General features: G+C 41.4%; 1 protein-coding gene across 7 annotated transcripts in view; it reads left to right on the forward strand.

Annotated features, from left to right (window-relative positions):
* Nucleotides 1–24,352, forward strand: part of LOC125451628 (sodium/hydrogen exchanger 9B2-like) — a 180,186-nt gene that overhangs the window by 19,790 nt on the left and 136,044 nt on the right. For 3 of the 7 annotated variants that reach the window (XM_059646162.1, XM_059646171.1, XM_059646138.1), the window contains exons 2-4: nucleotides 8,243–8,319; nucleotides 18,685–18,783; nucleotides 20,177–20,339. The gene's annotated coding sequence lies outside the window, so the exon portion shown is untranslated. Of the gene's footprint in view, nucleotides 1–8,242; nucleotides 8,320–18,207; nucleotides 18,236–18,684; nucleotides 18,784–20,176; nucleotides 20,340–24,352 lie in introns of those variants that run through there. The other 4 variants (XM_059646264.1, XM_059646240.1, XM_059646302.1 and 1 more) reach the window with 3 other exon arrangements.

Here is a 24,352-nt window from a genome sequence, read left to right on the forward strand (position 1 = left end):
ATTTCATGAGCAGACTGTGTCTGTGAATATCCCAGAGACAACAGTGTGTGATTGGTTACTCGACCACACATGCAAGAACACAATATTGACAAATCGTGGAACATTCTATATTTTATTATATTTTACCTTCATGAAAACAATCGTTGGCCTTGAAATATTCTTGAAATGACTATCTGTGAAGAAATTCACCTTTTCCCTTTACCTAAAGAGTATGTATATTTCTTGGGTTATTTAGTGGAACAACCATTTTATATTTTCATAATACAAATTGTGTGTTAATCAATTCTATGTCTTCACTTCCGAAATTGTCTTTGCGATTCTGGGATTAAAAGTTTAATTTTTGCCGCTGCTGTGATCCTGCCAGGAAATAAATCATAGGGGTAATAATATCTTTTTATTTTATTGATGAGAGTATCTGGAGGAAACAAGCTCTGACTCCAGGAGTTTTGTTTTACAATCGGTGTATCATTTTATTTATTAAATAACCTTGGTTGTTAGATACTTTCATTCTCGGTGCTGGGAAAATGATGAGAATTTTGAGGTTAAGACAGGAATCAAGCAAGAACGAGTCATCACACCAACTCCTTTTCTCCAACTTCATCACCGTCATTCTTCATCTTGTCAAGAAAGAAACTTCTCAGTGGTGTGGACTTTGTTTACAGGATCAATGGAAAACTCAATCGGTTGAAATCCAAGAAGTAAACAACTCCAGCCTCACTTGTGGAACTTCAATATTCGGATGGCAATTTCATTTCCATTATGTCAGAAGAGAATCTTCAAGCATCGCTTGATGCCTTTGCAGAAGCATACCAAGGAATTGATCTCGGCCTTCACCTCAAGAGGCCTCAAGACCTTTAACAAACTGTACCAGTTCAAATTCCAGTTCAAACCTCCATTGAGATCAATGAAGAAATCTTCCCAAACAATAAACAATTCCCTGACCTGGGAAACTGCCTCTTAACTAAGGCTGGCATCGATGAGGAGATTCACCATCGAATCCAAAGTATGAAAGCTGTGTTGGATGCCCAAGGATGAAAGTGTTTGACCGCAATAGCATCAGTGCTGATACAAAAATCCTTGTGCATAAGACAGTCATCCTTCCAATTCTTCCATATATGATTCCAAAACTTTTTCTCAGGGTGGAAATGACTATTACGAGGGGGCATAATTTTAAGGTGATTAGAGGAAGGTGTAGTGGAGATGTCAGAGGTAGGTTCATTACACAAAAGAGTGGTGGGCATGTGGAATGTGCTGCCAGAATTGGTAATGAAGTCAGATACTTTAGACACTTTTAAGCAACTCTTGGAAAGGCACATGGAGGATAGTAAAATGTAGGGTATGCAGCGTAGATTGATCTTAGTAGGATAATTGGTCGGCACAACATCATCGTACTGTGCTGTACTGTTCTATGTTCTAAAACTTGGACTATGTATAGGTGCTACCTCAAGGCCCTTGAGAAGTACCATCAATGCTGTTTGAGACAGATTCTCTGCATCAGCTGGGAAGATAGGTATACTAACATTAGCATCTTTGAAGCAGCCAACTGTACCATCATCATCTGAAACCAACTGACCTGTGTCGGCCATTTGCTAAGGATGTCTGAGTTCCAACTGCCAAAGCAAATCATCTTTGCCCAGCTCAAGGAAAGTGCTTGAATGACAGGAAGACAAAGGAAGTGTTTTAAAATCTCTCTGAAGGCTTCCCTCAAGAAATGCAACATTGAAATCAATGTGGGAGATCCTTATTTGGAAGAAATTGCATTGGAGGAAGCTTCTGGATGAAGAGACACCATTCTTTGAGATTACCCGTCAGAAGGAGAAGGGACTAAAGAGGGACTGGAGAGAGGAATATTGGCGATCTCAACGCGAAGGACAAATTCTACCTCTCAGAAACAGCTGCCAAATGTGTGGTTAGAAATGTAGCTCTAGGATTGGACTCCTCAACCGTGCAAAGACCTAGGAACTCATGACCAGTGACATGACTCCCCTAGATGGACAATCATACTTGTTAGCAAGTAGTTGCTGACAATCTATATCTAATCTAGAGAAAGTATGTAATTGTCCATAATTGGACTTGGATAAAATATTTTTATGTTGTAATCCTGGAGTGTTGGGATCAGAGTGATTGTACATTCCTCCCATATAAGATGTAACGTATCTTTGGTTATTTTATAAGCACAATGAAGAAAAATCAACAAAAATATGATTTTATTGATATGAAATATGTACACTGTTTTTATAAGGAATGTTGGTTTCTGCAGTTAACAAAATAAACACCGGCAAGCGGTTTGTTCTTGGTCCCCATTGTACACTACGTAATTGGCTGTTTCAGATTTCTAATTTGTTAACACAGTGGTCATCAAATTTTTCAAATTTGATGTATAAGTGGAGTAAAAGAAAAATTTGAAATGTTCATCACCCTATGGATGCTGAACATAATGTGTAATGTTGTAAAATTGAATGCTAATAATTTAATCAATTAGTGGAAAGTTTCTGCAAAACTTTGCAAGGAATATTGGATTGTGAATCTTGGCTTTGTCTTTTATGGGTTAGAACTGAGGGTAGTTCTAAATCAAGATAATATTATTTGTTATCCGTAAGCTTGTTGCAAAATAATGTCATTTAAATAAGTAAAAGAATGTAATCTGTGATGTAAGATCGCTAAATGGCTCAGGTTGAAGCTTTTAAAATTTTAAATTATTGATGAATGAACTAAGTCCATCAGTGATGTCATCAAGATAGTAATGGAGTAGGGCTCCTGAGCCAGGGCTCGACCTCTCCTTCCACTTTCTTTTTGTCTCTTTTGTTTATTTCTTCTTTTTTTCCTTTACTGACATCTTGTCTTAAGTTTGGGGAGAATTGTGGCGGCGAGGGATCCCACCATGAACTTCATGGCGTGGGGAGCGAGCCCAGTGTGGACTTTGTGGCAGCAGCGAGTGAGCCCTTATTTTCTTAGCTGGGGCAAGCGCAGGACCTGTTATCGGAATGGGCAGAGAAGACATCGAGATAGGCCCAGTGGCGAAAGATTGGACCTGAGGATCAGTGATTTTGTCGTTGGTTGGGCCTGGTGGAGGCGGAGGGCATCACGCCGACATTAATGTGGGCCCGGTGATGAGAGATGGAACTCTGACATTGGGTCTGGCACAGGCAGTGGTGAGGTTATGGTGGAGGAGAATCGGCCCAGCGGTGAGAGATGGCGCCTGAAGCCTGGTGACTTTAATGTTAGTTGGGTGCGGTGCAGGAGGGATGGCAGTGCAGATGTCATTAATGATGAGCTGGCTCAGGACTGATGGTCTCTATTTAAGCTATATATACTTTTCTTATTCTTAAACTATTCAAAATGGTGTCAGACCATGGTGACAGTGGAAAAGCATTTCACTGTATTTCACTATTTTTCTTACTGTAAAATGAACAATAAAATCATTCACATTCAAAAGCTAGGTTGCATATCTTCCTTAAGCTGTACGTTGTGATCCTGCCTATTAGCAGACATTGTACAAGTTAAGAAATTTAGTAATTTTTTTGTTCTTTCTTGGGATGTGGGCGTCACTGGCTAGACCAGTATTTATTGCCCATCCCTAGTTGCCCTTTAGGTAGTCGTGGTTAGGTAATTGAGATAATAGATTTGTGGTCAAAATTTTTTTCTTGATTTAACAAACCATCTCCACAACTACCAAAATAATTTGCTTCAATTAAAGAAAAATAAGTTAGGTCATGTTTTTCAAATCTTGATAATTTATTTTTCAATTTGCGTGCACAGTCATGCTTGTTTATTTTAAGAAAAGCAAAAGTGGTTTACTTTTTCCATTTTAAACTTTGGACTGAAATAGGTTTTAAAAGTCAAGGATTGCTGCACATTTTGAAAGCAAGTAACCTGACACTCCTAGCAAGCATCATTGACACAGCTGCTTGTTCAAGCACTGGTTGGTATGTAGTTTCATGAGATGGAGCCCAGGGGTGTGTGCAAATGGTGATTCAGTTAGCAAAAGGCAGCCGTTTGATCTATGTTAACTGATCACTAGCCCAATGACAAAGGCCTTCTGCCTGTCAACATCTATGTGATTGATTCCCAGGTAGCTGAACGGATTGAAGCTGTGAACAGCAGAGTGAGAAGCCTTCAGGTCTCCACCAGTTCAACAGTTCTCTGGTAGTCCTTAAATCCCCTTTCCTGCCTTTTCCCCATAACCCATGATTCTCTTACTGGTTGAAAATCTGTCTATCTTAGCTTTTAAAACACTTAACAACCCAGACTCAACTTACCTCTATGGTAAAGAATTCCACAGATTCACTAACCTCTGAGAGAAGAAATTCCTCCTCATGTCTGGCATTGGATAGTGTGGGGGACCTGGGGGTTCAGGTACATAATTCTTTGAAGTTTGCATCAGATATAGATGAGGGTGGTTAAAAAGATGTTTAGCACACTTGCCTTCATTGCTGAGTCCTTGGAATATAGGAATTGGGAAGTGATGTTGAGGTTGTACAGGATTTTGGTGAGGCGTCTTCTGGAGCACTTTGTCCAATTCTGGTTGCCTAGTTATAGAAACTATATTAATAAGCAGGAGAGGGTTCAGAAGTAATTTACCAGGATGTTGCCTGGTGTTGAAAGTTTGAGTTCTCAAGGAAGAGCTGGATGGGCTGGGACTTTTGTCAGTGCACTGTAGGAGGTTGAAAGGTGGTGACCTTTATAGAGGTTTATAAAATCATGAAGGGTATGGATAGTGTTAATAGTAGCTGCCTTTTCCCTAGGATGGGGAATTACAAAACAACATTTTTAAGGTGAGAGAAAATAGATTTAAAAAAAAAGACATGAGGGGCATTTTTTTTACTGAACATGGTTAGCATCTGGCATGAACTTCTTGAGGAAGTGGTGAATGTGGGCACAGGTACAACATTTAAAAGACACTTAGATAAGTACATAGAACATAGAACAGTACAGCACAGTACAGTACAGGTCCTTCGGCCCAAAATGTTGTGCCAAAAATTTACCCTAATCCAAAGGTCTATCTAACCTCCACCCCTACCTTATACTATCACCCAAATGCCTATCAAATAGCCGCTTAAATGCCCCAAAGAGGCTGACTCAACTATCCCTTCTGGCAATGCATTTCACACCCTGCCACTCTGAGTAAAGAGCCTACCTCTGACATCTTCCCTGTATTAGCCTTCACTCACGTTAAAACTATGCCTCCTTGTAATAGCTACTTCTACCTTAGGAAAAAGTCTCTGGCTGTCTACTCTATCTATAACTCTGATCATTTTGTACACCTCTACCAAGTCACCTCTCACCCTTTGTCATTCTAAAGAGAGAAGCCCTAACTCTCTCGACCTTTCCTCGTAAGACCTTCCCTCCCCATTCCAGGCAACATCCTGGTAAATCTTCTCTGCACCTTTTCCAATACTTCCACATCCTTCCTGTAATGAGGCGACCAGAACAGGACACAATACTCCAGATGTGGCTGAACCAGGCTTTTGTATAGCTGGAGCATAACCTCACGGCTCTTGAACTCAATCCCTCTATTAATGAAAGCTAACATACCACACATCTTCTTAACAACTCTATCCACCTGGGTGGCAGCTTTCAGGGAAGTGTGGACATGAACCCCAAGATCCCTCTGCTCTTCCACACAGCCAAGAATGTTTCCATTAACCCTGTTATCTGCTTTCAAACTTGTCCTTCCACAATGAATCACCTCACGCTTTTCAGGGTTTGACTCCCTCTGCCACTTTTCAGACCAGCTCTGCATGCTATCAATGTCCCTTTGTAACCTAGAGCAGTCCTCCACACCGTCCAGAACACGACCCACCTTCGCATAGTCCACGAACTTACTAGTCCACCCTTCCACTCCTACATCCAAATCATTTACAAAAATCACAAATAGAAGAGGACCCAGAACAGATCCTTGTGGTACACCACTCAACTGAGCACCATGTTGAATATTTTCCGTCCCCTACCACCCTTTGTCTTCTAAGGGTCAGCCAATTCTGAATCCGAGTACATGAATAAGAAAGGTTTGGAGGGATGGGGGTCAGCATCAGGCAGGTGGCACTAGCTTAGTTTGGGATTACATTCGTCATGGACTGGCTGGACCAAAGGTTCTGTTTCCATGTTGTATGACTCTGACTTTGTCTTCAATGGCCAAACGCTTGATCTGAGGCTATACCCTCTAGTTTCTGAACACACTCACGAGCGGAAACAACCATTCCACATCTATTGTGTCAAGTCGCCTTAGAATCTGTTGTTTCATTAGAGCCACCTCTATCCTTCTAAACTTTAATGAATACAGGCCCAACCTATTCAGCCTCACCTTTTCCTGTCTTTGTGTGTATATAAGGAGTTTAGAGTTTTAACCAGTAGGGTTATTTGCAAATGTTCACAACTGTTTAGTGATAGCTGGAGTCAATTTACTTGTCATAAATGATAATCCTGATTTAATTACAGAAACCTGGTCTGTGTTCTGTCAAACTGGGCCTGGAAGCATTGGTGTCATCTGAGACTCGTTTAATATCTCTTTCTTCCCCCCACCCAGCTTTCCCATTTTCTTCTATATTAGTTATGTGTATAGCAAACAATAAGGGTGCCTGAATTGTTCACTGTGGGACACTGTTGGATGCTGATGGACACCAGTCACTCAAATAGCCTACTGCCATTACGCTGTGATGTTACTAAGCCAGTTTGTGATCCATCTAGCCAAGTTTCCCTGAATTCCGTGTGCTTTAACCTTCTCTATCAGTCTCTCTTGTCAAGAGCTTTTCTGAAATCCAGATTAAAATATATCAGCTGAACTTCCTGCATCTACACACTTGATCATATGTTGCCCCTCATTTTTCACATGGGGGGGGGGGTGTGCACTGGAGATTTAGAGGGGAGGTGAAGAAAATGTATTTTCACCCAGAAAGTGGTGGTAATCTGAACATCACTGTCTGTAGGGCTGATAGAGGTTGATACTCCCATAACCTTTAAGCGTTTAGATGTACACTTGTGATGCCAAGGCATACAAGACAATGCACCAAATGCTGAAAAAGAGATGGGAGTACTTCGGTGATTGCTTCTGAGGATGCAGACTTGATGAGCTAAAGGACCTTTTTCCTGTGTTTTAGTCTTGTTTGACTCCAAAAATGTAATGAGCAACTACAATCAAGTACAACGAGTTACATTTGTGTAACAACTTTAACATAACAGAATATCCCAAAGTGCTCCACAGGAGCAAAAAACAAAATTTGACATGAAGCTTTGAGATATTAGAATAGGTAATCACTCCTATTATTGCTGTGTTGGAGCACTTGCACCACTACCTAACTGGACCATTTCTACAAACTCCAGAATATATATTTCAACACATTAGATGTGTTATAGAGTCATTGTCATATCGAGTTTTGAGAAGATTTGTAGCTCAGGTTGAGGTTCTGGATGTGAGTTTGCTCGCTGAGCTGGAAGGTTAGTTTTCAGACGTTTCGTCACCATTCTAGGTAACATCATCAGTGAGCCTGCGATGAAGCTTCGTCAGAGGCTCACTGATGATGTTACCTAGAATGGTGACGAAACGTCTGAAAACTAACCTTCCAGCTCAGCAAGCAAACTCACATTCATTGTCATATAGCACAGAAGCAGACCCTTTGGTACAACTGCAAGACATCCCAATTTGATCAAGTCCCATTTGGCCCATATTCCTCTAAACACTTCTTATTCACATACCCATCCAGATGCCTTTTAGATGTTGAAATGGAAAAGTTTTATTTTTATTGGTCTCTTTAGAATCTGCCTTTTATCTATCTTCAATAAATGTTGAGCAAGCTTTTTGACTGATGGTAACCATAGAAAACTTCAATCTACTGTACTTATTTTTCCAAATCTCATTGGTCCATTTGTAACACTGACCTTTCAAATGTCAGTAGTAATTTTATTGGTAACTAATTAACAGCTCAAGGGAGGCTAGATGGAGACACAAATTTAGCAAATTTATTTTATACTGCTTTATTGTACCCTTCACTATCTTTATAGAAAGACATTTGATTGGTTCAGAACAGAGTGATTGTTCTGTGGAATATTACGATTGAAACTGCCTCAGCATTGGTCCCTGGTAACCATAACGAGGGACTGCCTCACAATGGCAGAAAGATACATTAATTTCAAGTGATATTTCGACAATTCAGTACTCTTCAAGGATGTGTTATCAGATTCATCAATGTAAATATCTTGCATCTAACTATGTATTGTGACTTCAAAGTTTCATATTCTATTGCAGATGCAAAAACATATAAGTGAAAGCAAGTTGCTAACTTAATTGTCGTTTCTTCTGAGGTGGAGCAAGAAACTTAGCAGGTAAAAAGGAGTTTTTGAATCTCATCCTGTCTATTTCCTTGATGGCTCACTTTGACTTCTATAAAATCATTTGTCTCTGTCCACCTTCCCCTAAAACTTTCTTACATCCAGACTTGACTATTCAAATTTTCTCTTCATAAGCCTCCTATTTTCCAGTCTTTGTTAACTCATCCAAAACTCTGCCCATACTAAACTTGCATTAAGTCCAGTTTGTTCATCATTGCCACATTCATGGACTTTTGGTTTGACACCGCAGGCCAGGCAGCATCAGAGGAGCAGGAAAGCTGATGTTTTCGGGCCAGGACCCTTGCCTGCTGTGTTCCTCCAGTTCCACACTGTGTATTCTCTGACTCCAACATCGACAGTTCTTACTATCTCTTAGCTTCTGGTCTGCCTTCTTGATTTTTAAAATTCTCATTTTTGGTTTTAAATGCATCTGAATGCTTTGTCCTTTTCCTACATCAGTAGTTTTCTGCAGTTCACAAGCCTTATGTTTTCTGTGGATCCAGTGCTTTTAAAGTGCCTGAGCTCTAAAAGTTTAATTTCCTAGCTTTCTAACCTTGGCACCTGTCTTAACTGTATCTGATGTACTCTGTGGGGTGTTTGACCACAGTTTGTCTGTTACCAATATTAACCTTTTTTAAATTCTGAATATTGGAAAACAAATTGAGTGTTGTGTATGGTTGCATTACTGTTCTAGCTTTGTACGGTAAAATTTATTGTTGTGCATTTAAAACTTTGCAATCTTGGACTTTACCTCACAATTGTGTGAGAATCTTATGTTTGGTCTACTTTTTTTTTCTAAAACATTGTTACTGGTCTAAGATTTTTGAATAGATTTGTAGCTTGGGTTGTGGATGCTATGGTTGGTTTGTTCACCGAGCTGGTTCATTAGTTTGCGGATGTTTCATTACCCTGCTGGGTAACATCATCAGTTCACCGCCGATAAAGTGCTGTTATGTTTTCCCACCTGGTATTTAAACTGTTGGGTCCATTGGAATTGGTTACCTCATTTCCAGATTTTCTTTGCAGTGATGTACAAATAGGGTCCAATTCTACGTGTTTATCGATGGCCTCCTTGGTGGAAAACGAAGCCTCTAGAAATTCCTGTACTTGTTCTGTTTGGCCTGTCCCAGCCCAGTTGAATGATGGTTCTCCTTATCAGTCTGAATGGAGATGAGTGATACTGATAAGGAGGTCCACCAGTTCGATTGGGACAACATCAGGATCCTAGGACAGGCCAAACAGAGACAAGCACAGAAATTTCTAGAGGCTTCGTTGTCCACCAAGAAGGCAATCAAAAAACACATAGAATTAGACCCTATATATGCACCACTGCGAAGAAAAACCAGAAATGATGTAGTCAATTCCAGTGGACCCCAGAGTTTAAATACCAGGAGGGAAAACACAGCAGTGCTTCATGGGAGACGGCACTGATGATGTTACCCAGCAGGGTAATGAAACATCTGCGAACTAACAAAAAAGCTCAGTGAGCCAACCGACCACAGGATGTTACTGGTCTTTAGCCAGATTGTAATATAAATTTGGCAGTCTGTTCTGTGACTGCAGCACCATTGTTGATTGTTGTAAAAGCCCAACTGATTGATTAATGTTCTTTTAGGGAAGGTAATCTGCTGCCCTTACCTAGTCTGGCCTACACATGACTCCAGACCCACATGATGTGTTGTCCCTTAACTGGCCCCCAAAATTGCACAGGAAGCTGCTTAGGAAGGGGCACAAATGTTGGTCTTGCTAGTGATGTCCAACTGCCATGAAAAGCTAAAGTAAAGGTGCCATCTGCCTACCAGAATCCAATGAAGGGTCATCAACCTGTATTGTTATCTCTGCTTCTCTTCATAGAAGCTATCTGACCTGAATATGCCCAGCACTTTCTGGTTTTATTTCATATTTCCAACTATTTAAGTGTTTAGCTTTTTGTCCAATTTCTGATGACAAAATAGATCATTTAAATAATAAGGTCTGCAGGATGCACTGCAGTAACTGGCCAAGGTTCCTTCAAAGACATCTTCCAAAGCTGCAACCTCAACCATCTAGAATGACAAGGGAAGAGAACCACCTGTAAGATCCCTTCCAAGCTGCTTACCATCCTGACTTGGAAATGTATCGTAGTTCCTTCACTGTCACTGGGGCAAGATCCTAGAACTTCATTTCTAACAGCACAGTGCATTTACCTAGAGCCCTGGGACTGCAGTAGAACATAGAACAGTACAGCACAGAACAGGCCCTTCAGCCCACGATGTTGTGCCGACCATTGGTCCTCATGTATGCACCCTCGAATTTCTGTGACCATATGCATGTCCAGCAGTCTCTTAAATGTCCCCAATGACCTTGCTTCCACAACTGCTGCTGGCAACGCATTCCATGCTCTCACAACTCTCTGTGTAAAGACCCCGCTTCTGACATCCCCTCTATACTTTCCTCCACCCAGCTTAAAACTATGACCCCTCGTGTTAGCCTTTTCTGCCCTGGGAAATAGTCTCTGGCTATCAACTCTATCTATGCCTCTCATTATCTTGTAGACCTCAATTAGGTCCCCTCTCCTCCTCCTTTTCTCCAGTGAAAAGAGACCGAGCTCAGTCAACCTCTCTTCATAAGACAAGCCCTCCAGTCCAGGCAGCATCCTGGTAAACCTCCTCTGAACCCTCTCCAAAGCATCCACGTCTTTCCTATAATAGAGCGACCAGAACTGGACGCAGTATTCCAAGTGCGGTCTCACCAAAGTTTTATAGAGCTGCAACAAGATCTCACGACTCTTAAACTCGATCCCCCTGTTAATGAAAGCCAGAACACCATGTGCTTTCTTAACAACCCTGTCCACTTAAAATTATTTTTTGGGATGTGGTTGTCATTGGCTGGGCAGTATTTATTTCCCATCACTAGTTGCCCGTGAGAAGGTGGTGGAGAGCTGCCTTCTTGAACCATTGCAGTCTACCCACAATGCCTTTAGGGAGAGAATTCCAGAATTTTGACCCAGTGGCAGTGAAGGAACAGTGATATATTTCCAATTCAGGATGGTTAGTAGCTTGGGGAACTTGAAGGTGGTCTGTTTCATTGCATTTGCTGCCCCTGCCCTTCCAGATGGAAGTGATTGTGTGTCTGAAAGGTGCTGTATGGGGAATTTCTGCGGTATATCTTGTAGATAGTATACGGTGCTGTGATTTAGTGTTGGTGTTGGAGGGAGTGGGCGCTTGTGGATGAAGTCCTAATCAGACAGGCTGCTTTTTCCTGGATGACGTCAAGCTTCTTAAGTGTTATTAGGGCTGCAGTTATCCAGGCAACTGGGGAGCATTCCATCACTTGTGCCTTGTAGATGGTGGACATACTTTGGGAGGTCCAGAGATGAGTTATTTGCTGCAGTATTTCTAGCCTCCGACCTGAAGTTAAAGCCACTGTGTTTATGTGGTGAGTGCAGTTGAGTTTCTGGTCAATGATAACCCCCAGGATGTTTACAATTGGAAATTCAGCGATGGTTAGACCATTGAATGTCTGGAATGGTGATTAGATTGTCTGTCGCTTATTAGCTGTAGCCTGGCATTTGTGTGGTGCGCATGTTACTTGCCACTTGTCAGCCAAAGCCTGGATATTATTCAGATGTTGCTGCACTTGAACATGGACTGCTTCAATATCTGAGGAGTCACGAATGCACTGAACATTGTGCAATCATCAGCGAACCTCCCCATTTCTGACCTTATGATGGAAGGAAGGTCATTGATGAAGCATCTGAAGATGGTTAGGCCTAGGACACTATCTGAGGACCTCCTGCAGAGATGTCCTGGAGCTGAGATGGCTGACCTCTAACAACTACAACCATTTTCCTATGTGTCAGGTATGACTCCAATCATTGAGACTTTGCTACTTGATACCCAACAAGCCTAGTTTATGTAGGATCTTTGATGCCACACTCGGTTGAATGTAGCCTTGATGCCAAGTGTTGTCGCTGTCATCTCACTTCTGGAATTCAGCTCTTTTGTTCATGTTTGAACCAAGGCTGTAATGGGCTCAGGAGCTGAGTGGCCCTGGTGGAACCCAAACTGGACATCACTGAGCAGGTTATTGCTGAGTAGGTGCTGCTTGATAGCACTGTTGATGGCACCTTCCATCACTTTACTGATGTTGGAGAGTAGACTGATGGGGTGGTAATTTGTTGGGTTGGATTTGTCCTGCCTTTTATGTACATGACATACCTGGGCAATTTCCCACATTGTTGACTAGATGCCAGTGTTGTAACTGTACTGGAAGACCTTAGCTAGGGGAGTGGCAATTTCTGGAGCATTGCCAGAAATATTGTCAGAACCTATAGGCTTTACAGTATCCAATGTCTCCAACTGTTTCTTGATATTACCTGGAGTGAATTGAGTTGTCTGAAGACTGGTATCTGTAGAGGTGGGACCATTGGAGGAGGTCAAAACAGACCATCCACACAGCTCTTCTGGCTGAAGATTGCTGCGCAAGCTTCAGCCTTGTCTTTTGCACTGATGTGCTGGGCTCTTGCATCATTGACAATGGGGATATTTGTAGAGTCTCCTCCTCCAGTGAGTTGTTTAATTGTCCACCACCATTCATGACTGACGTGGGAAGACTGTAGAACTTAGATCTGATCCATTGGTTGTGGGATCACTTAGCTCTGTCACTTGCTGTTTATGCTGTTTGGCATGCAAGTAGATCTGTTTGGATTAGTCCTTTACATGAAGTCAGATCGTTACCATCTTCTCTAGGGATAATAGGGTTGGACAGTAAATGCAGGCCTTACCCATATACGTGAACAAATTTTAAAATATGTTTCCCTGTGACCTTGTAACAAAATCAAAGTTTCGAAACGAGTCTTCCAATATAATAGTTTGGAGCAGACTCATTATAGTCATTAAACGAATATACTTGGGCATAGGAAAAAACATTTTGTTACTGTATCTGTTTGGAGATTGATTGATTGATTGCACTTTAACCTTCAGCCCTAAATGAAATCTGTACCTACTCTCGACAGTCTCTGTGTGAATTCTCGTGCATGTTCTTTCCTTCTTTTCTCCCCACTTCCCCAAGTGGTCACAAGTTCTTGGAAATTACTAAATAGGCCAAAAGCGCATTGATTTATGTTTACATGACAAATTCTACTTCCTGCTCTCTATTCCACAACTGGGATAGCCCCAGAATTATGCTTTGACATCATAATTTCTCTGCAATGCAATGTGCAGCTGAAGGAACACAGCAGGTCAGGCAGCTTCAGAAGAGCAGGAAAGTTGACGTTTCAATTTGGGACCCTTCATCAGGACTTCTTTGCAAGTTTGTCTTAACTGTCTGGATTAAGATATTGGTGACTTTTGGTTTGAAGACTATTACTTTAAATAGATTTTATCTGTACAGTAACTTTTCAATATTATTATTTAAATATTTTGGTACATCTCAGCATTTCAAAGCTCAGTAGTGATGTAAACTCTGCAGGATTATATCTTTGTGAAGTTCAGAGGGACGGTTTTAGAAAATTAGAATATTTTGTCTGCCACAGACGATTTTGCAAAAACATTGCATACAGATAGCAATATTTTAAGTGTAGCTCTGACGAGAGTGTTACATAGAATACTTTTTGATAAATGAGAATTCTCCATTTATTAGTTTTGCTGTAATTTTCTGTTGCAAGGAATTCGACTGCAGTTTCAGCCTTCATTTTTACAGATTTCATTAATATGTAACTAATATTTTATTGAAGATAATAAAACAATTCATTTTGTATCTGTCAAGCTTCCAGGTTGTCAGAGGTGAACTTATGTAAGTGAGATATTTTGCCTGCAATCAAATCTTAGGCAGTTTTTTTCTGATATGGGCCAAACAAAAGGTTCAAACCAGTGCCACTTACATTTTAATCTTCAACCTTAGGAACTAAAGTTCATCTGTTTCAATCAATGTATAATGTTATTGAAGTACATAATGCAGTTCTGTTTACTGTTGAGATGTCATGATTTGACAAGATGTGGTTTGTGGGAAAGGAATGCTGGCTACATGCCGTTTACCTCTAATTTTGAATAGGAAAGGTACTTTGTTATTTATAATCAATTTTATAACCATGATTAAAATTAGTGTTAGCCTTCGGCTTACCTGAACCAAATAGAGTTGTAAAGAAAAATAGAAGAAGCGTAGTCAACTATACATGATAATAAAATGTGAGGCTGGATGAACACAGCAGGCCCAGCAGCATCTCAGGAGCACGAAGGACCTCGGTCAACTATACATTGCTGCTTTGAAATAATATTTTGTTACATTCATTAGGTACCCACTGGCATTTAGTTCCCATCAATTTCTTATACAAGTGGACTCTTCTTCAAAAGCTCAGCAGATTTATCTAAGGAGTAGCTTTGAATTAGGATTTTCTCCTGCACCATTCTATGCAGATTAGATTAGATCAGATTCCCTACAGTGTGGAAACAGGCCCTTTGGCCCAGCAAGTCCACACCGCTCCTTGAAGCATCCCACCCAGACCCATCCCCCATAACCCACGCACCCCTGAACACTATGGGCAATTTAGCATGGCCAATCCATCTAGCCTGAACATCTTTGGACTGTGGGAGGAAACCGGAGCACCAGGAGGAAACCCATGCAGACACGGGGAGAATGTGCAAAGTCTGCACGGACAGTTACCCGAGGTTGGAATCGAACCCAGGTCCCTGGCGCTGTGAGGCTGCACTGCTAACCACTGAGCCACCGTGCCGCCCCAACAAGACAGCTGATTTCAACTCTGGTTTATGTCCTTGAGAAAATCATGCTTTGGTCTACTGAGCTTTCTATGAAAGCTCCATACTGCATGTTGCTGTCATGTGAGAACAAAATACGGATTAGTGCAAAGCTTTGGTTAACAGCTGACTTTTTTATTGTTGAGTTTATACACAAAGACCGTTTGGTGAGGCAACCCAATCTAGAAGTAATTGAGAGAATTCCAGAGCCCAGAATAGAAAGGTAGCAAGAAAAAGAACCCAGTGACCAACAATAGCATAAACTTTAAAGTAGAAAATATCTCAGAACACTGTAGAGAGATGTTTCATCAGAAAAAGATGATACCAGAATGGATGATTTTAATGCTCGACCAAGGAGATAGATTTTGAGTGATTTGAAGGAAGATAAGGAGATGGAGAAACAAAAAATATTGCGTATCTGAAGAAGGCTTGGGGCTATCAGTGATGGAGCAAAGGGAAGGGCGATGTATGAAAGGGTAGAATCAAGGAACCAGAGATCTTTGGTAGAGTCTTCTAGCAGTAGTGGAGGCCAGGAATGGGTTTGAAGTAATATTTGTTTACGCAATGCCAGGCAAGAGAGAATCTAACCATATGGACCATTCTGTCCAGCAAGAGAGAATCTACCATCACCTTTGACATTCAGTGGCATTGTCATCACTGTATCCTCCACCACTAACATTCTGAGGGATGCCGTTGATGAGATTGTAGGCTTGCATGCAGAACCAGTATGTTTGATTGCAGAGCCAGTATGTTTGCAGATGTTTTGTCACTCTGCTAGATAACATCATCAGTGTGCTCCGGTGAAGCATAGGTGTTCTGTCCCACTTGTTATTTAATGCCTCAGTTTTGTTGGGGTGGTTGGCATTGCTTGGAAGTGATGAAATGTCTGCAGTCAAACACACCCACTCAGTGAGCAAGTCTACTACTTCATCCACAATCTGAGCTACGAATCTTTTCAAAAACTTCAGATACCATTGATGATACCAGAAACTAAACTAGATTGTACATAAAAGTACTGAGATCACACAATCAGATTAGAGTCTAGGAATCCTTCAGTGAGTAACTTCCCTTTTTATACATTAATTCATGAAATAAGGGTGTTGTTGGTGAGGCCGGCATTTATTCCCCACCGCTAGTTGTCCAGAGGGCAGTTAAGAGTCCACCACATTGCTGTGGGTCTGGAGTCACATGTAGGCCAGATCAGGTAAGGATGGCGCAAGTCATCAGTGTGATGGATTACTGCTCGCTTCCCTTTTGAGTATTATTGGAGCTGCGCTCAAAAAGCTTGATCTTATTCATGGAAAATGATTGATACCGCATCCACAAACATTTAGTCCCTCAAATACCAGCACTTGGCAGCAGCAGTGTAAACCATCTGCAGGTGCACTTCAAAAATTTGTCAATGCTCCTTGATCCAAGTAAATGACAACTACCATAAAGAAGCATAGAGCCAGCAGATATATGGGAACACCACCAGCTGCAAGTTCACTTTCAAACCATTCAATGTCCAAATTTGGAAATGTATTGCCATTCCTTCAATATTGCTGTGTCAGTATCCTGGAACTTCCTTCCTAACAGCATTGTGGGGGGAGTAACTACACAAAATGGACTGCAGTGGTTCAAGAAGGTAGCTCACCATCACCTTCTCAAGGGCAACCGGGTTAAGCAATAAATGTCCAAGTAGCAGCACCTACATCCCATGAATTTTTTTTTTAAATACAGGAATGATGGCCTAAATTGAAGTTGTTAAGGAATTGGGAGGCAACACAGATAAGCAAGGATAGGAGTGTTTGAGGAGAGAGACTTGGTATGGGATAAAATATGGAAGGAATGCAGAATGAAGTAAATAGAAAAAACTCAAGAAGAAAAAATATAGCTGAGAAAATAAGCCAAAGGCAAAAGGGCAGAGGCTATGACCTAAAAGGGTTGAACTCAATGTTGGGTCCATTGGGTGGATAGATTCTTGATCAGTAGGGGAATCAAGGATTATAGGGAAAAGGCAGGAAAATAGACATGAAGAATGTTGAATTAGCCATGTTCCTATTGAATGGAGGAGCAGGCTGAATGGACTGAAGTAAATTGCTATTTCACTTCAAAGGCTTGTTTGGGACTCGGATGGTGAAAAGGGAGGATAAAAGGCCTGGTGTGAGATGTTTTAGGAGTAGAGAGGAAATAATGGAAGGAATATGTAGAGGGAGGGGAAGATGTGATTGCTGATGTGTTGACAGATGGTAGAGAGTCAAGAATTGATCCTTGAGGGACACCAGAATTAGTAGTTTGGGGATGGAAAGCAATGATGACAAATGATTCTCTGGATAATAAAAGAAATTGGCGTAGGAGGAAGATGATATGGGCAACCTTGTCAAAAGCTGTGGACAGACGGAGGAAAAGCAATATGTATAAGTATAGATTTTGGTTTTAATAAATTAAATTTTGCAGTGCTGATCGTAAATGAATGATTCAATAAGTTGAACAATAAATTTAATTAAAGGGGAAATTCCAACTTTATTTAAACTTAAGAGGTTACAGCTGAGAGAGACATGGATGGAACAAGAATAACATGAATTTTAACTTTGATGGAAAATTAGTTGATTGGTCTTAAACAAAAAAAAACAAAAGGATTGTGGATGCTGGAAAGCAAAAACAAAAACAGAAATTGCCAGAAAAACTCAGCATGTCTGGCAGCACCTCCGGAGAGAAACCGGAGTTAACATTTTGGGTGCTGTGACCCTTCTTCAGAACTAATGGTAGCTAGGGAAAGAGTGGTATATAAGCAGGAGATGGGGTGGTTTGATGGGGTGGGATGGAGTAAACCATAAGCGGAGATGGAGCTAAAGAGCAGTTAAAAGTCATTTTGGGGGGAATGAGTAGCTGCTAATGGCAGTTATTATTAGCTGACGATGGAATGTGTGTGGTAGAAGCCCATGTGATGACAAGATCTGGTGAGTTCAGAAAGTTGCTGTCTGTGTGTGTCTGTGTGTGTGTGTGCGCATTAACTTCAATCTATGTCGTTATGTTGAAGAATTCAAATTCCAGGGTACAGAGTTTGAAGATTAAGATTGATGCAGAGTTTTTTTTAACCTATTAAGTAATAAAGTTATGAAATAAATTACCAGTGAAGTTAATGCTGACACACAGTTGGATATTTCTGGAGAGAGACTGGATTGAGGAACATGGTGAGGAGGAAGCCAGCTATTTTGAATCAGTCTGGGATAGACAATTGTTATTATTTTGACTTTATGACCTTATTTATATTGGATAGAATTTGGCCTTCAGTGGACGTACTGTCATGTTGTTATTATTGCAAACTTTTTATAACATGTTTTAAGACTAAACTTGACTGTTATCGTGGCTGACAGTCATGGAGGAGAATCTGTGCCATGGTAGTAAACTCCTCTATCACATATAAATTTCTTCTGAGTGTCAGGATCATACTTGTACCTGGGTGCTATTTGGGTGGGTATGTACGGCCGTATGGAGAAATCATGTCTACGCCCCTGGTTGAAACACAGCCCAGGGTTTCTGCTTTCTATTCTCTTTTTTTACAGTGTGGGTTTTTTTTAAAAGTATTGAACTTGTTCTGATAGTTCACATGATTGAATTGCCTGTTGCATTTACTGTTCAGGCCCTCTTGTGAAGAGTGATCATTTGGGTGAGGCTTCAAAGGATTACATCAGCTTACAGATTCCCCCAAGCCTGGGTTGTCGTCTCCAGGAGTGGAGAGGTAAATACGTATGTTAAAGTATTATGTAAAATCGTTTTGCTTAGCTTTTCATTGTGGTTCCTCAGCTTTTTCCTGATTATAGCCTGTGACAATTAAAGTGTTCTAGAAAGCATATGTTAGCGGCCGTTAAGATTTGATTTCAGTGATAGTTGTAATAAATACTACACTGTGTGGCATTGAAGTAGTCTCTGAAGTAAAATGTTAATGGTCCGGACATTTGATGAGTGCTAGGCAAAAAAGCAATGAGCTGTGTTGTTATTGGGTTTTTCACTAAAGTACCACGGTGGTGGATATGAGAAATTTCATTGCAACAAACGAGCTGATCGCAGTGAACACGGAAAATATTACAGTCAATTGAAGTATAAAAAATAGATAATAAAATGTGAGGCTGGATGAACACAGCAGGCCCAGCAGCATCTCAGGAGCACAAAAGCTGACGTTTCGGGCCTAGACCCTTCCAATGTGGTATACTGCATCCACTGTACCCGGTGTGGCTTCCTCTACATTGGGGAAACCAAGCGGAGGCTTGGGGACCGCTTTGCAGAACACCTCCGCTCGGTTCGCAATAAATAACTGCACCTCCCAGTCGCAAACCATTTCCACTCCCCCTCCCATTCTTTAGATGACATGTCCATCATGGGCCTCCTGCAGTGCCACAATGATGCCACCCGAAGGTTGCAGGAACAGCAACTCATATTCCACTTGGGAACCCTGCAGCCCAATGGTATCAATGTGGACTTCACCAGCTTCAAAATCTCCCCTTCCCCCACCGCATCCCAAAACCAGCCCAGTTCGTCCCCTCCCCCCACTGCACCACACAACCAGCCCAGCTCTTCCCCTCCACCCACTGCATCCCAAAACCAGTCCAACCTGTCTCTGCCTCCCTAACCTGTTCTTCCTCTCACCCATCCCTTCCTCCCACCCCAAGCCGCACCTCCATCTCCTACCTACTAACCTCATCCCACCTCCTTGACCTGTCCGTCTTCCCTGGACTGACCTATCCCCTCCCTACCTCCCCACCTATACTCTCCTCTCCACCTATCTTCTTTTCTCTCCATCTTTGGTCCGCCTCCCCCTCTCTCCCTATTTATTCCAGAACCCTCACCCCATCCCCCTCTCTGATGAAGGATCTAGGCCCGAAACGTCAGCTTTTGTGCTCCTGAGATGCCGCTGGGCCTGCTGTGTTCATCCAGCCTCTCATTTTATTATCTTGGATTCTCCAGCATCTGCAGTTCCCATTATCACTTATAAAAAATAGATACCTGTTAACAGCTCTGAAAGTCAGCCAGGCTTGTGGGCTATATTTTCCCATCCTTCCATTAGTTGCGCTCAGTGAAACTTTTGAGTTGTTGTTTATCTTCCACATTTTTCTCTGGATTTTTCTCTTTGACAGTCAATACACATGGATTTTCAGTGGAGTAAGTTTGAATTGAAAGGAGGGGATGAGGAGTGATGTATCATCATACGCAATAAAAAGAAAGCAATTTCAACACCACTTTGTTGGAGGAACAAAGCTAGATACCACCCGGACAGGAAGGAAGCAGCAACATTGGCAGGTAAGGGACAGGGAGAAAACTTGTAATAAAGTAATTAAGGCCATAGTAGGATTATTATGTTCAGTTCTGGTCAGTCCATTGTAGTGATGACAGTGATGAGTACATTTTAAACAAAATAGACGATGATATAATAATGAAAATGGATAGTTACTTAAGAAGTATGGTGAAATGAAATTTGATGGCAAGTGTGAGAAGATGGGTCATTGCTCCTGGCCTTGCAATAACTTCTGGTTACTAACATCCCTGGACCACTACACTGGAAAATCTGTTTCTAACACAGCCTGTAAGGGTGGTAGAGGCAGAAACTCTCATCAATTAAGAAGAATTTCAATGTTCATTTGTGATGCTAAGGCAAACAGAGCTGTTGGTCATGCGCTGGAAAGTGCTTGTTTTTTGACCAGTACAGACTCGGTAGGCCAAGAGGTCTTTCTCTATGCTGTGGACCACTATGACTCTCATCCCTACACTACTCCATCTTTAGTTCCTATTTGAAGGTTGCTTGAGAACCATATCTGGGTTTATAGAAGCCCATTGTTCAAGTCTGCTTTTCCAATGAACCTCCAAGAAATGCTCGTTAGATGTCAATGCCTTTCTGGCTTAATTATAATTAGAATAAAAACTATTATATGAACTTGTTTCTCCATGCCCTACGCATTCATTTTTGAGAAAGCTTGAACTTTTGTGTCTTTGTGATAATATCAAGGCTTCTCCAATCTATGAATGGGAGATTTGCTTTTAAAACCCCAGAAAGTATACAGTTTGGTTTGGATATAAAATTTCAGGGATCTAGTCTAAAAAACAACAATAAGCAACAAATTCTGAACAAACTGTACTTCTCATTGGGGGTCTGTTAGTGCAGTGGTATTGTCCCTAGACAATACAGTCTCAAGAAGCTGTACAGTTTGTTCAGAATTTGTTGCTTATTGTTGTTTTTTAGACTAGGTCCCTGAAATTTTATATCCAAACCAAAACAAGACAAAAATCACCTAGCAGCTTTGTGATTTGGTTTCTGTTTACTCCCTGCCCCACTTTTATAGGTGTAGGAAAGAGTAGTGCAGGTGAAAAATGTGTTTTATCCGATCCCATCAGCTACTGGCCAGTTTTCCCTGATCTGTAAAAAATGGAAAGCGGAAAAAGAAAGCTGAGATGGTGATTTGGCAGTGTATAAACAGCTGAAGAATTGAGGTTAAGTACATACAGGTGGAGGACATTGTGTGGCTACTTAAGCACCTATAAAGTGGAGTTTTTGTAGTATAGTGGTAGAGTCCCTACCTTTTGAGCTGAATGGCTTGTGTTGAAGTCCCACATTCCCCAGAGACATGTCTGAAAATGTTAATTAAAAATATCTAACCTGAATTCTGAATTCTTGCAGGAATGTGCTGGCATTGTGTTAATTGACCTTCAATATACAAGTATCATTGAGGCTCTTTGATAACAAGGTGAGGAGCTGGATGAACACAGCAGGCCAGGCAGCATCAGACGAGCAGGAAAGCTGACGTTTTGGATCTGGATCCTTGTTTTCCTGAAGATCCGAAATGTCAGCTTTCCTGCTGCTCTGATGCTGCCTGGCCTGCTGTGTTCACCTAGCTCCACACCTTGTTATCTCAGATTTCAGCTTTGGCAGTTCCTACTTTGTCATTGGGAGTCTATTAGTGCAGTGGTATTGTCCCTACCTCTGAGCCAGGAGACACATGTTCAAGTCCCACCTGTTCCAGAGGTGTGTTATAACATCTCAGAACTGGGTGACAATATCTAGATTCTTTCTCTTTGGGGCTGTTGTGGTGCAGTAATAAGACCATAAGACATAGGAGCAGAAATTAGTCCATTCACCCCATCAAGTCTGCACTGCCATTCAATCATGGCTAATAAGTTTTTCAACTCCATTCTCCCGCTTTCTCCACATAACCCTTGATCCCCTTGACAATCAAGGACATATCTATGTCCGTCTTAAATGTACTGAATGACTTGGCCTCCACAGCTTTCTGTGGCAGTGAATTCCATTGATTCACCACACTCTGGCTGAAGAAGTTTCTCCTTATCTGGGATTGAAAATGTCTTCCCTTTACTGTAAGACTGTGCCCCCAAGTCCTGGTCTTTCCTACCAACAAAAGCATCATCCCAACATCCACTCTGTCTAGGCTATTCAGTATTTTGCAAGTTTCAGTTAGATCCCCTTCATGCTTCTACACTCCATTAAGTATAGACCCAGAGTCATCAAACATTCCTCATGTGTTAAGTAGTGTGCTTGTCTTCTATCTTTAAGGAATAAAAGCCTATAATATCTACCTCTGAGCCAGGAGTCTTGGGTTCAAGGCCCACCTGGTCCATATGTGTCATAACATCTTCGAACAGGTTGATTAAAAAACATTTAGAACCAGAAAGATTACATTTAGTTGTGAATATTGCTTTAAAAGACATGCTGCTACAATATTCCCTCCTCCACTCACTGGGGCAAGTACAAGAATGCCAAATATCCGTTGATCGCAATACTACAGTACAAAAGAGAGTTATTCGTTCTTTGCAAACACAGGGAACATGTGTAGATACACCCACTGTGCTGTTAGGAAGGAAGTCTAGGATTTTGATCCAGCAACTGAAAGAACACAGATACATTTCCAAGCCTGGATGGTGTGTTGCTTGGAGAAAAAACTCGCATGTGATGTGTTTCCATGTATTTGTTGCAGCTGTCCTTCTAGGTGGCACAGTTTGTGGGTTTAAATGGTACTGTTAAAGGAGTGTATCAAGTTCTTACAGTGGATCTCATAGTTTGTACACTGCTACTTCTGGGCATCAGTGGTGGAAGGAGATAATGTTAAAGGTGTTACTTAGACTGCCAATCAAGCTGGCCGCTATATCCTGGATGATGTCAATTTTAAGTGTTGTTATAACTGCATTCATCTAGTCAAGACACAAGAACTAGGAATGGTAGACTATTCAGCCCCTCAAATCTGTTCTGCCACTTGATAAGATCATGGCTGCTCTAATCTCAGCTTAAACTCCACTTTCCTACCTGCTATCCATAGCTCTGCAGCTCATCACTATTCAAAAATCTACAACCTCCTTAAATTTACTCAATGTCCCAGAATCTACCATACTCTGGAATAGTGAATTCCACAGATTCCTAACCCTTTGACAACAGTAATTTCTCCTCATCTCTGCTTTGAATCTGGTACCCTTAGTCCTAAAATCATGACATCTCATTCGAGATCACCCATATGAGGAAACATACTTTCTATGTCTGCTTTGTCAAGTGGAAAGTATTCTATCACACTACTGCCTTATGCTTTGTGATTGGTTGACAGACCACAGAACAGATATGACTGGTTCAGTTCGATTTCTGTTGAATGGTAACCCCCTGGATGTTGATAATGGAGGATTTGGTGCTGAAAATGCTATTGAGCATCAAGGGTTGATGATTCAAATCGTTCTTGTTGGAAATGGTCTTGGCCCGACGTGAAAGCTGCGAATGCTACATACCTCACCTCAAATTTCTGTGTTGCAACGGCCTCATTGCATTTGGTCATAGACTACTTCAGTCTCCGAGTAATGGTGAGTGCTCCTGAACATTGCCCAGTTATCAGTGAGCACCCTTAATGCTGCCCTTATGATGGAGGGATGGTCATTGAAGCAGATGATTGGGCCTAGAACACTTCCTTGAGGAACTCCCTGCTGTGATCTGTTGCAGCTGAGATGATTGATCTCCAACAACCAAAACCAATCTTCCTTTATGCTTGGAATGGCAGCAGCCAATGGAGAGTTATCTTCTGACTCCCACTGACTTCAATTTTGCTAGGGCTCCATGATGCATTGTTGTTAATAGATGCCTGGTTGTCAAGGCTAGTCACCTTCACTTCCTCTTGAGTTCAACTCTTTCTTTTTGCTATGGTCTAAAGCTGTGATGAGATCAGGAGTTGAGTGCACCTGACTAAGAAGCCAAACTAAGTATCAGAGACAAAAACAAAGTTGCTGGAAAAGCTCAGCAGGTCTGGCAGCTCTGTGAAGGAGAAAACAGA

The sequence above is a fragment of the Stegostoma tigrinum genome, chromosome 1 (genome assembly GCF_030684315.1).
Source record: "Stegostoma tigrinum isolate sSteTig4 chromosome 1, sSteTig4.hap1, whole genome shotgun sequence".
Classification (NCBI taxonomy): Eukaryota; Metazoa; Chordata; class Chondrichthyes; order Orectolobiformes; family Stegostomatidae; genus Stegostoma; species Stegostoma tigrinum.